The sequence below is a fragment of the Saimiri boliviensis genome, chromosome 2, assembly GCF_048565385.1.
Source record: "Saimiri boliviensis isolate mSaiBol1 chromosome 2, mSaiBol1.pri, whole genome shotgun sequence".
NCBI lineage: Eukaryota > Metazoa > Chordata > Mammalia > Primates > Cebidae > Saimiri > Saimiri boliviensis.
In genome coordinates, this window is record NC_133450.1 from 168,069,177 (window position 1) to 168,081,346 (window position 12,170).

Genomic DNA, 12,170 nt, shown 5'->3' on the forward strand with positions numbered 1-12,170 from the left:
CAGCTTTATTTTAAAATCTTCTTAATGAAAAAGTGGAAAAAAAAAAATCAGCCCGGGCGCGGTGGCTCAAGCATGTAATCCCAGCACTTTGGGAGGCCTAGGCGGGTGGATCACGAGGTCAAGAGATCAAGACCATCCCGGTCAACATGGTGAAACCCCGTCTCTACTAAAAATACTAAAAATTAGCTGGGCATGGTGGCGTGTGCCTGTAATCCCAGATACTCAGGAGGCTGAGGCAGGAGAATTACCTGAACCCAGGAGGCGGAAGTTGTGGTGAGCCGAGATCGCGCCATTGCACTCCAGCCTGGGCAACAAGAGCGAAACTCCGTCTCAAAAAAAAAAAAAAAAAAATCAGATATCTGAGCATACTCCCAAACCCACTGAATCAGCAACCTTGGGTATGGAACTCAGAAAGAGGCATTGCTAGTAAGTGCCTAAAGTAAGTTTTAGGCCCAGTAACAGTTGAAAAGTATTGAATTACAATGCTAAATATTGATGGAAGAATAAATGTAATGACTATGTGATAAAAAGTGCAACTTAGAAGAAGGATGGAGAAAGATGGTAGAGTAATACTCTCCAGTGATTGTCTCCCTTCAGAGACATGTTTGAACAACTACCCACAGAGAACTACCCACGGAATACCTTCACAAGAGCTGAGAAAAATAGATAAGAGATCACAGTGCCTGATTGTAGCACAATAATAAGAAAAGACGCATTGAAGAGGATAGAGGGTACAAAGAGCAGTTTACTTTACCTGTGTCACCCCTTCCCAACTCCAAGCAGCAGAGCACAGAGACAGATACTATCCACTTACAGGAAAGAGAAGAGAGTGAACTTAGGACATTCTCTTGGGCTCCAATACTGGACCCACCATTGTAAAATTCAGTACCATGAAGACTGCCCCTGCCCACAGTCTTTTACACAAGAATGAGTCTCAGCACCAGTCAGGTCTGTAATACCCCAGGTTTCAGGCTTGCATGGTAGACTCAATCTCTTTATCACCATCAGGCTAACTTTAGTGGTTCTGGGATCCATACAGCTCTCAGCAGCAGGGAGCCATCAGTGGCCTCAGGCTTCTGATGTGCCCCAGCACTACACCAACCACAGCATGCCCCAGGCTTTAGGCAAAGCTGCACCAGCCACAGTGGGACCTGGATTTCTGGCAGGGCAAAAGCCTGCTATGCCAGCTGCATCTGTCCTGGGCTTCTGGTACACTCTAGCAGTGTGTCTGCTGTAGAACTTTCTCAAAAAAAGCCAGTTTGTAAAGACTGCAATAAGCACATGCTTCTTCAAATACAAGCACATCAACACATGACTACAAGGATTAAGAATAATCAGGAAAAGGCTGTACATGGTGGCTCCTGCCTGTAATCCCAACACTTTGGGAGGCTGAGGTAGGTGGCTCAACTGAGGTCAGGAGTTTGTGACCATCCGGCCAAGATAGTAAAACCCTGTCTTTACCAAAAAGACAAAAATTAGCTGGGCATGGTGGCTTATGCCTGTAATTGCAGCTACTTGGGAGGCTGAGGCAGGAGAATCACTTGAACTAGGGAGGCGGAGGTTGCAGTGAGCCAAGATCACACTGCTGCACTCCAGCCTGGGTTACAAGATCAAAACTCCATCTCAAAAAAATAATAATGATAATCAGGAAAACATGACATCACAAATGAACAAAATAAAGGGTCAGTGACTGACCCTAAATAAAAGAAAATGCATAAACTGCTTGACAAATAATTCAAAATAATCATTTTAAGGAAGTTCAGCAAACTGCAACAAACAGAATCAATGCAATGAATTGAGGAAAACAAGTGATCGGAATGAAAAATGTAATACAGAGACTAAAAAAATTTTAAAGAATCAAACAAAATTCTGGAAGTGAAAAATACAGTGAATGAAATGAAAAATGCAATGTAGAGCAATAGGTCATAGACTTGATCAAGCAGAAGAAAGAACGTGTGAACTCTAAGACAGAGTACTTGAAAGTATGCAGTTCTAGAAGAAAAAGAATAAAACAGAATGGAAAAGCTTATGGGATTTGTGGGACATCAAAACAGCAAATATTCTAGTCAAAGGAACTAAAGAGTAAGATAAAAGAGCTGAAAGCTTGTTTAAAAAAAATCACAGAAGTAAACTCTCCAAATCTGGAGAAATATATCCCGGTACAGGAAGCTCAAAGGTTTCTAATCAGATTCAATCAAAATAAGAATGTGCTAAGACATATTATAATCAAACTGTCAAAATCCAAAACAAAGAGAGGATCTTGATAGAAGCAAGAGAAAAGACACAAATAACATATAAGGGAGTTCCAATATAGCTAGCAGAGCCTTCTCAGCAGAAATCTTACAGACAAAGAAAGAGTAGGATGATATATTCAAAATATGGAAGGAAAAAAAACCCTGCCAATCAAGGATAATATCCCCAGCAATGCTGTCTTTCAGAAATGAAGGAGAGATATTTTCCCAGACAGACAAAAGCTGATGGAGTTCATTGTAACCAAACTTGTCTTACAAGAAATGCTAAAAGAAGTTCTTTAAGCTTAAAAAAAAAAAAAGAATGCCAATGAGTAACACAAAACGCCTAAAAGCATAAAACTCACTAGTAACAGTGCACAAATTCAGAATACAGATGCTCCCCAAATTATAATAAGGTTATGATATGCCCATTGTAAGTAAAAAAATATTTCAGGTTAAAAGTGCATTTAATGCTGGCAACATAGCAGACAGTCCCTAACTAATAATAGTTTGACTTACAATATATTGACTTTGCAATAGGACTAAAGTAACACACATTCTGTAGAACCCACAACCCCATCATAAGTCATAAGAAGATCCTCAACTTATAATGAGGTTATATCACAATAAAACCATCAAAGTAAAAAAATTGTTAGTTAAACCATTGTAAGTTGAGGACCATCTCTACTCTAGTACTGTAATAGTGGTGGATAAATCATTTACATCTTTAGAATGAATGTAAAAACCCAAAACTATTAAAAATGATAACAGCTACAATAATTTCTCAAGAGACAAACAGTACTAAAAGATGTAAACTGTGACATGAATAAATCCAAAATGTTGGTGGGTGGAGTAAAAGTGAAAAGATTTGTTTTGCTTTGCAATCACAGTTAAGTTTTTATCAGCTTAAAATAACCTACTATAACTACATAATGTTTTTTGTAAGCTTCATGTTAACCACAAAGCAAAAGAACCTATGGTAGATGCACAAAAGACAAAAAGCAAGGAATTGAAACAAACCACTAGAAAAAAATCACTTTGCCACAAAGGAAGTGAGGAAGCCACAAAGCCACAAGTGAGGAAGGAAAAAACAAAAGATCTAGAAAACAATTAACACAATAGCAGTAGTAAGTTCTTACTATCAATAATTACATTGAATGTATATGGATTAAATTCTCCAATTACAAAACAGAGAGTGGCTGAAGTTATTTAAAAAAGCAAGACCCAGTGATATGTTGTCTACAAGAAACTCACTTCATCATAGGGGCACACATAGACCTAAACTGAAGGGATGGAAAAAGACATTAATAACAGGGGAAACTTCAGAAAATTCACAGAGACATGGAAAATAAACAATATAATCCTGAACAATCAATGGGCCAATGGTAAAATTAAAATGAAACTTAAAAAGTTTCTTGAGACAAATGGAAACAAAGACACAACATGGAATCCAGCAAAGACTGTTCTAATAGGGAAATTTAAAGAAATAAACACCTACTTCAGAAAAGAAGCAAGAACTTAAATAAACAGCCCAACGTTATAAAACAAAAACAAACAAAGCTCAAAATTAGTAGAACAAAGAAAATAATAAAGATCAGGGCATTATGAAATGAAATGAAAACTTAAAAACAATAGAAAAGATCAACAATATTGAGTTGGCTTTTGGAAAAGATTTTTTAAAAATCTACAAACCTTTACCTAGACTAAGAAAAACAAAAAGAGGACTCAAATAAATACAATCACAAATTAGAAAGAAAATATTACAACTGATTCAGCAAAAATACCCAATCACAGAAGTCTATTATGAGCAATTATATGGCAATAAATTGGATAATCTAGGAAGAATTGATAAATTTCTTGACACGTACAACACACCAAGACTGAATTATAGAGAAATACAAAATCTTGACAGACCTATAATGAATAAGTAGATTGTATTGGTAATAAAAAGTCTCCCATCTGGTTTTTGTGATTAGTTCTGTTTATATGATGAATTATGTTGATTGATTTGTGTATATTGAACCAGTCTTGCATCCCAGGGATCAAGCCAACTTGATTGTGGTGGATTAGCTTTTTATGTGCTGCTGAATTTGGTTTGCCAGTATTTTATTGAGGATTTTTGCACTGATGTTTATCAGGGATATTGGCCTGAAGTTTTATCTTTTTGTTGTGTCTCTGCCAGGTTTTTGGTATCAGGATGATGCTGGCCTCATAAAATGAATTAGGGAGAAGTCCCTCCTTTTCAGTTGTTTGGAATAGTTTCAGAAGAAATGGTACCAACTTCTCTTTGTACCTCTCATATAATTCAGCTATGAATCTGTCTGGTCCTGGGCTTTTTTGGTTGGTAGGCTATTTACTATTGCCTCAACGATCTAGATTGAGAAATAACATTTGACCCAGCAATCCCATTACTGACTATATACCCAAAGGAATATAAATCATTCTATTATAAAGATACATGCACATGTATGTTTATTGCAGCACTATTCACAATAGCAAAGACGTGGAACCAACTCAAATGCCCATCAATAACAGATTGGATAAAGAAAATGAGGTACATATACACCATGAAATACTATGCAGCGCTGGGCGCGGTGGCTCAAGCCTGTAATCCCAGCACTTTGGGAGGCCGAGGCAGGTGGATCACGAGGTCAAGAGATCGAGACCATCCTGGTCAACATGGTGAAACCCCGTCTCTACTAAAAATACTAAAAATTAGCTGGGCATGGTGGCGTGTGCCTGTAATCCCAGCTACGCAGGAGAATTGCCTGAACCCAGGAGGCGGAGGTTGTGGTGAGCCGAGATCGCGCCATTGCATTCCAGCCTGGGCAACAAGACCGAAACTCCGTCTCAAAAAAAAAAAAAAAAAAGAAAAATACTATGCAGCCTTAAAAAGGAATGAGATCATGTCCTTTAAAGGGATATGGTTGAAGCTGGAAGCCACCATCTTAGCAAACTAACATAGGAAGAGAAAACCAAATACTGCATGTTCTCACTCATAAGTGGGAGCTGAACAATGAGAACATATGAACATATGGTCAGGGAATAACATACAGTGAGACCTGTTTGGGGAGGCAGGAGGAGAGAGAGCATCAGGATAAATACCTAATGCATGTGAAGCTTAATACCTAGGTGATGGGTTGATAGGTACAACAAACCACAATAGCACATGTTTACCTATGGAACAAACCTGCACACTCTGCACATGTATCCCAGAACTTAAAATAAAATAATTTTTTAAAAGTCTTCCATCAAAAAAAAAAAAGCCCAAGATCTGATGGTTTCACTGCTGAATTTTATCAAATGTTTAAAGAACTAATAACAACTCTTCTCAAACTCTTCTAAAAAATCAAAATGGAACAATTACTTTTGAACTCATTTTATGAGGCCAGCATTACCCAGATACCAAAGTCAGATAAGAACACAACAAGAAAAGACAACTACAGGCCAATATCACTAATTATATGGATGCATAAATCCTCAACAAAATACTAACAAACCTAATTCAACAGCAAATCAAAAAGATCATTCACCATGATCAAGCTGATTTATCCTAGAAATAAAAGGATGGTTCAACATACATAAACCAATAAATATAGCACATAACAGAATGAAGGACAAATCCATATGATTATTTCATTGGGTGTAAAAAAGTATTCAACAAAATTCAACATCTTTTCACGATAAAAATGCTCAAAACATTAGGCATATAAAAGATGTACCTTAATAAAATAAAGGCCATATCTAACAAATTCACAGCTAACATCATACTCAATGGAGAAAATTTGAAAGCTTTTTCTCTAGAGAGCAGGAACAAGGCAAGGATACCTGTTCTCACCACTTCTACTCAATCTATTACTGGAGGTCCTAGCCAGAGAAATTAGGCAAGATAAATAAAGGCATCCAAATTGGAAAGGAAGAAATTACATGATTTTTGTTTGCAGATGACGTGATCTTACATATAAAAAAAAAACCCTAAAGACTCCATAAAAAGCCATTAGAATTAATGAACAAATTCAGTAAAGTCACAGGATACAAATCAACGTACAAAAATCAATAGCATTGCTATGCATTAACAGCAAACTATCTGAAAAGGGAATCAAGAAAACAATCCCATCTGAAAAAGCTACCACAAAAATAAAATACTTAGGAATAAACTTATCCAAGGAGGTGAAATTTTCTACATTGAAAACTGTAAAACATTGATGAATAATTGGAAGAAGAAAAATAAATGGAGAAATATTCAATGTTCATGAATTGGAAAAATTAATATTGTTAAAATGTCCATACTGCCCAGAGATCCACAAACTCAACACAATCCCTATCAAAATACCAATAACATTCTTCACAAAATAGAAAAAACAATCTTGCCGGGCGCGGTGGCTCACGCCTGTAATCCCAGCACTTTGGGAGGCTGAGGTGGGTGGATCACAAGGTCAAGAGATCAAGACCATCCTGGTCAACATGGTGAAACCCTGTCTCTACTAAAAATACAAAAAATTAGCTGGGGTGGTGCGTGCCTGTAGTCCCAGCTACTCAGGAGGCTGAGGCAGGAGAATTGCCTGAACCCAGGAGGCGGAGGTTGTGGTGAGCCGAGATCGCGCCACTGCACTCCGGCCTGGGTAACAAGAGCGAAACTGCATCTCAAAAAAAAAAAAAAGAAAGAAAGAAAGAAAAAGAAAAAACAATCTTAAGATTTGTCTGGAATCTCAAAAGACACCAACTAGCTAAAGCAATCTTGAGCAAAAAGAATAAAGCTGTAGGCCTCACACTACTTGACCTCAAAATAAGCTACAAGGCTGTAGTAACCAAAGCAGAATGGGATGGGCATAAAAACAGGCACATGGACAAATGAGGCAGAAGAGAGAGGCCAGAAATAAATTCATGCACAAACAGCCAACTGATTTTTGACAAAGGCGCAAAGAACACACAGTGGGGAAAGGTAAATAGTGTCGGGAAAACTGGATATTCACATGCAGAGAAATAAATTTAGACCCTTATCTCCTATCACATACAAAAATCAACTCAAAATGGATTAAAGACTTAAATGTAAGACCTGGAACTATAAAACTACTAGAAGAAAAGTGAGAAAAACCTCGATGATATTGGTCTGGGCAGTGATTCATTTTGGATCTGACCCCAAAAACACAGGCAACAAAAGCAAAAATAGAAAACTGGGATTATATCAAACAAAAGCTTCTGCCTAGAAACCGAGCAATTAATAGAGTGAAGAGACAACCTACAGTATAGGAGAAAATATTTGCAAAATATATGTTAAAGGGTAATACTCAAGATACGTAAGGAATGCAAACAACTTAATAGCAAGAAAATGAATATAGTAGTGCCCCCTTATCTGCGGTTTTGTTTTCTGTGGTTTCAGCTACCTGTGGTCAGCCACAGTCTGAAAATATTTAATGGAAAAATTCAGAAATAATCAATGCATAATTTTTAAGTCATGTGCCATTCTGAGAAGTGTGATGTCATCTTGCACTGTCTGGCTTCAACTGCCCAGAATATCAATCATCCCTTTTTCTAGCATAACCATGTGATATATGCTACCTTCCCATTAGTCACTTAGCAGCCATCTCTGTTGTCAAACTTATGTATAAATAGGGTTCTGTACTATCTACTGATTCAAGAATCCACTGAGGGTCTTGAAAAATATCCCGAGGATAAGGGGGAAACTACTGTAATCCAGTTTAAAAATGGGCAAAGGGTATGAATAGGCATTTCTCTAAACTATATATACAAATCTTCAACAGACATAATGAAAAAATGCTCAACATCCCTAATCATCAGGGAAGTGCAAATTAAAATCACAGTGAGAGATCAGCTCACACCTGTTAAAATAGCTATTATCAAAAAGACGAAAGATAACTGTTGGTGAGGATATGGAAAAACTGGTACACTATTGGTGGGGATATAAATTAGTATAGCCATTATGAAAAACAGTGTGGTGATTCCCTAAAAAACTACAAACAGAAATACCATATGACCTAGCAGTCCCACTACTGGGTATATATCTAAAGGAAATAAAATCAGGATGTCAAAGAGATATCTACATTCCTATGTTTATTGCAACATTATTTACAATCACTAAAATATGGAATTAAGCTAAGTGTCCATCAATGAATGAATGGATAAAGAAAATGTGGCATATACACACAATGGAATACCATTCAGCCTTAAAAAGGAAGGAAATTCTGTCATTTGTAGCAACATGGATGAACCTGGAGGACACTATGTTAGGTGAAATAAGGTAAGCACGTAAAGACAAGTACTGCACAATCTCACTCCTGTGGAATCTAAAACAGAATGGTGGTTACCAGGAGCTGGGATGGTTACTAGGGACAGGTTGGGGGATGTTGGGGAGGCATGGTCAAAAGATAAAATTTCACTTAGGAGGAATAATTCAAGAGATCTGTTGTACAACATGGTGATACAGTTAACAGTATATTATATTCCTGAAAAAATTCTGAAAGCGTAAAGTGTTCTCACCACAAAAATGGTAACCTATGTGACGTAACGTGTTATGTTTACTAGCTAGATTTAGTCATTTCACAATGTTATTTACTTCAAAACAATATGCTATAAGTAGTAAATGCATATAATTTAATGTCAATTTAGAAAATTGTTTAAAGAGCCACTTATTTTAAGGAGAAAAATCAACATAAGTAAAGACCCTATTTCCTCTGAGCTAAAAATGCAATTAAGTTAATGAGTAAGAGTAATGTCACTTTTAAATTGTTTAGAACTGAAATCTAAAGAGCCTGGAAGAGAGTTTCAGCAGAAAACAACAGGAGGATCAAAAAAGGTTAGGAGAACAGCACAGTATTTTCTTTCTAGAAAAAATTCTGCGCAACAGTTCAGAATTCATGTGATGAGAATTCTTCAGTGACTCCCTACCTCTCCATTATCTGACCTTGCAGTAAAATCCCTTGTGGAGCTTTAAAAATATACACACTAATGCATGCTGACCCCCAAACTCCCATCTTCACCCGTTAGAACAGTCTGTCTGTATTTCAAAAGCTCATAGGTAGTTTTAATACACAGCCAAGGTTAAGAAGCAGTTGCCTAGAGAATGAAACCCAAACTCTCAGCCAGGAAAATTCTATCTTCTCTAGGGCAGGAGCCTGTCAGCCATCTTAGTACTCCAATAGACACAGTGCTTGACACTTAATAGACTTTAAATAAATGATAATTAAATTAATACATCAGTGGGCTGGATGGATGAGTAGACTTTAATTAGGAGCCCTGGAGGCATTAAGGATAACTTGAATATCCTGAAATGAGGGTAAGAAAGAGAAGGGAGCCCAAGAGGGAGACCAGAGGCAGGAAACAGGAAAAGTGAATGCCAAAGAAAATTCTACCCAATTTGCAGCTTTTCTTAGAGCTATGACAGGACTTATAATCTCCTTTAAGGACAAGCAGGAGAATTGGGTATTGGGTCTTTTTTTGCTCATATATGCACCTTTGGGATCCCATTCAATGATAGGCTTACAGCATGTTCTCATAAGCCTGTAAAGCTCCAGGATATTATTTTTTGAGGCTCAAAGACACTACTAAATCTCAAGGATCCCAGGCCTTTTGAAGAGGGCATGCTTTCAGTGCTTTACTTGAGCTGGAGTGGGATGTTGGATCTGTCTATCCATTTAAGTTTTCACGTATTTCTCGTCTTAGGTTTGGGCAGGATGCAGGTTTCCTTTTAGTAATGTCATTGTGACTTATTGGAAATTCTTGTTCTTTGTATATGGGACATGAAAGAGGCATGTTTCCCTTAGCTGGCAAACAAGGAGAAGTCATATTTCCTTGAAAAACATTATTAACCAAGTCCCCACCCATAGGTGGGTCCCTGGTGAGTGTTTCTTTTGGAAGAAAGAAGGAGGAACAAAACAGATTAAGAGGAAGGAAAGCAACAAAATGAAAATCCGACTCTCCCCTGGACATGTGGGTGGATAAATGAGGCCTTGCTTTGGAAAACTAGTATTACAGGAAAGTCCGTTCCTTTGCTCAGGGTACTATTACTCACTCATTTCACCACTGCAAACTCCTGCATGTGGATATTAGATTCAACAAGATGAAGAGGACCCACTAATGTGTATTTAAAATTCATCCTCTGTTCTCAAAATAGAAACCCAACTTTTCTGAGATCCAGATGAAGAGGTTTATGCACATGATTTCCAAGGTTTCTTCCAGCTCTCTGGCTCAGCTGGACTCCAGGCTTTCTCTTCCATTTATTATACCTACTGGTAAAATGTTTGGCTCATGAAAATGTTTGAGAGGCTTGTCAAAATTTCAGACCTTCTCCCCTGAAGTATGTCCATGCACACATTTGTGTACACGCCAGGGGTTTCATGAGCTCCTCTGAAACTGCTCTTATAAACCCATACCAGAGAGGCATGGTAGCTCACACCTGTAATCCCAGCACTTTGGGAGGTCGAGGCAGGCAGACCACCTGAGGTCAGGAGTTTAAGAGCAGCCTGGACAATGTGCCGAAACCCCATCTCTACTAAAAATACAAAAATTAGCTGGGCTTGGTGGTGCATACCTGTAATCCCAGCTACTCAGGAGGCTGAGGCAGGAGAATCCCTTGAACCCAGGAGGCAGAGGCTGCAGTGAGCTGAGATCATGCCACTGCACCCTAGGTTGGGCAACAGAGCAAGACTCCATCTCAAAAAGAAAAATCACTCATACTCTCCCAGTCTGTTCAAAAACTCCCTGTACATTCTTAAAACGTGTTGGCTGCTATTCAAAGCTTCCCACACTACATACACCAGCCTAACCTTCTAGGAGTGGCTCCCAAAATTCATTCATTTGGCTTACATGTATTGAGCATTTACCCCTTATAAAACATTTAAAATCATGTTTTATGTATATGTGTATATATTTATGTACGTAAATATAAAACATGTAACATTATATTAGGAACAAAAGGGTATTAAAGATGCATACTTTGATAAGGTATACATAAGTTATTATATAAAGACTTGCTGTTAAGTAGTTTATAATCTAGAAGGAAAGATAAGACAGGTAAATAATGAAACATTAAAAAGTGTGTCAGGTACAGTGCCTAATGCCTGTAATCCCAGCATTTTGGAAGGCCAAGGCAGGTGGATTACTTGAGGTCAGAAGTTCAAGATCAGCCTGGTCAACATGGTGAAACCCTGTCTCTACTAAAAATACAAAAAATAGCCAGGCATAATAGTGTGTGCCTGTACTCCCAGCTACTCGGGAGGCTGAGACGGGAGAATCACTTGAACCTGGGAGTTGGAGGTTCCAGTGAGCTGAGATCATGCCACTGCACTCCAGACTGGGAGACGGAGCGAGACTCCATCTCAGAAATAATAGCAGTTAGTTAATTAATTAATTAATTAGTTAGTTAAAAAGTGGCCATAACTGTGGCAGGCAAAGTGACTTGACTACACAACAGTCATTTTCTCTTTATTCCTTGCTCTCAAAACAAAGATTTTGTTCCACTGTTTAATTATCCTAGACATAACTGATTTTATTTAGCTTTTTAAAAGGGCTGGAAGTGGGAGAGACACTGATATGTGAATAGCAAAGAATGTCTGAAACTGCAGCAGCCATGTTGTGACTGAGAGGAGTTTTAGTTTGTGGAGGACATGCTGAGAGTAACAGACCAGAAAGATGAAAGGAACCTGAGTCCTTCATGGATTGGATAGAATGGATGGAATGAATGGAGCTGCTGACTTGACCAACCAAGGAACTGGTTACCTTCCAGACTTCTTGTTACAGATATAGTACATCCCTTCTTAATTTAATACATTCTGAGCTGTGTTTCCTGCTACTGGAGTTGGAAATATCCTCAATATTACAGGTGCCTTAAGACAGGTATGAATAGTGGGCTCTGGGAATCAGAGAAGGGATGGACTAGTATTAGGTGTTTAACTTTGATCTGTATGTATCTATATGTGTGTC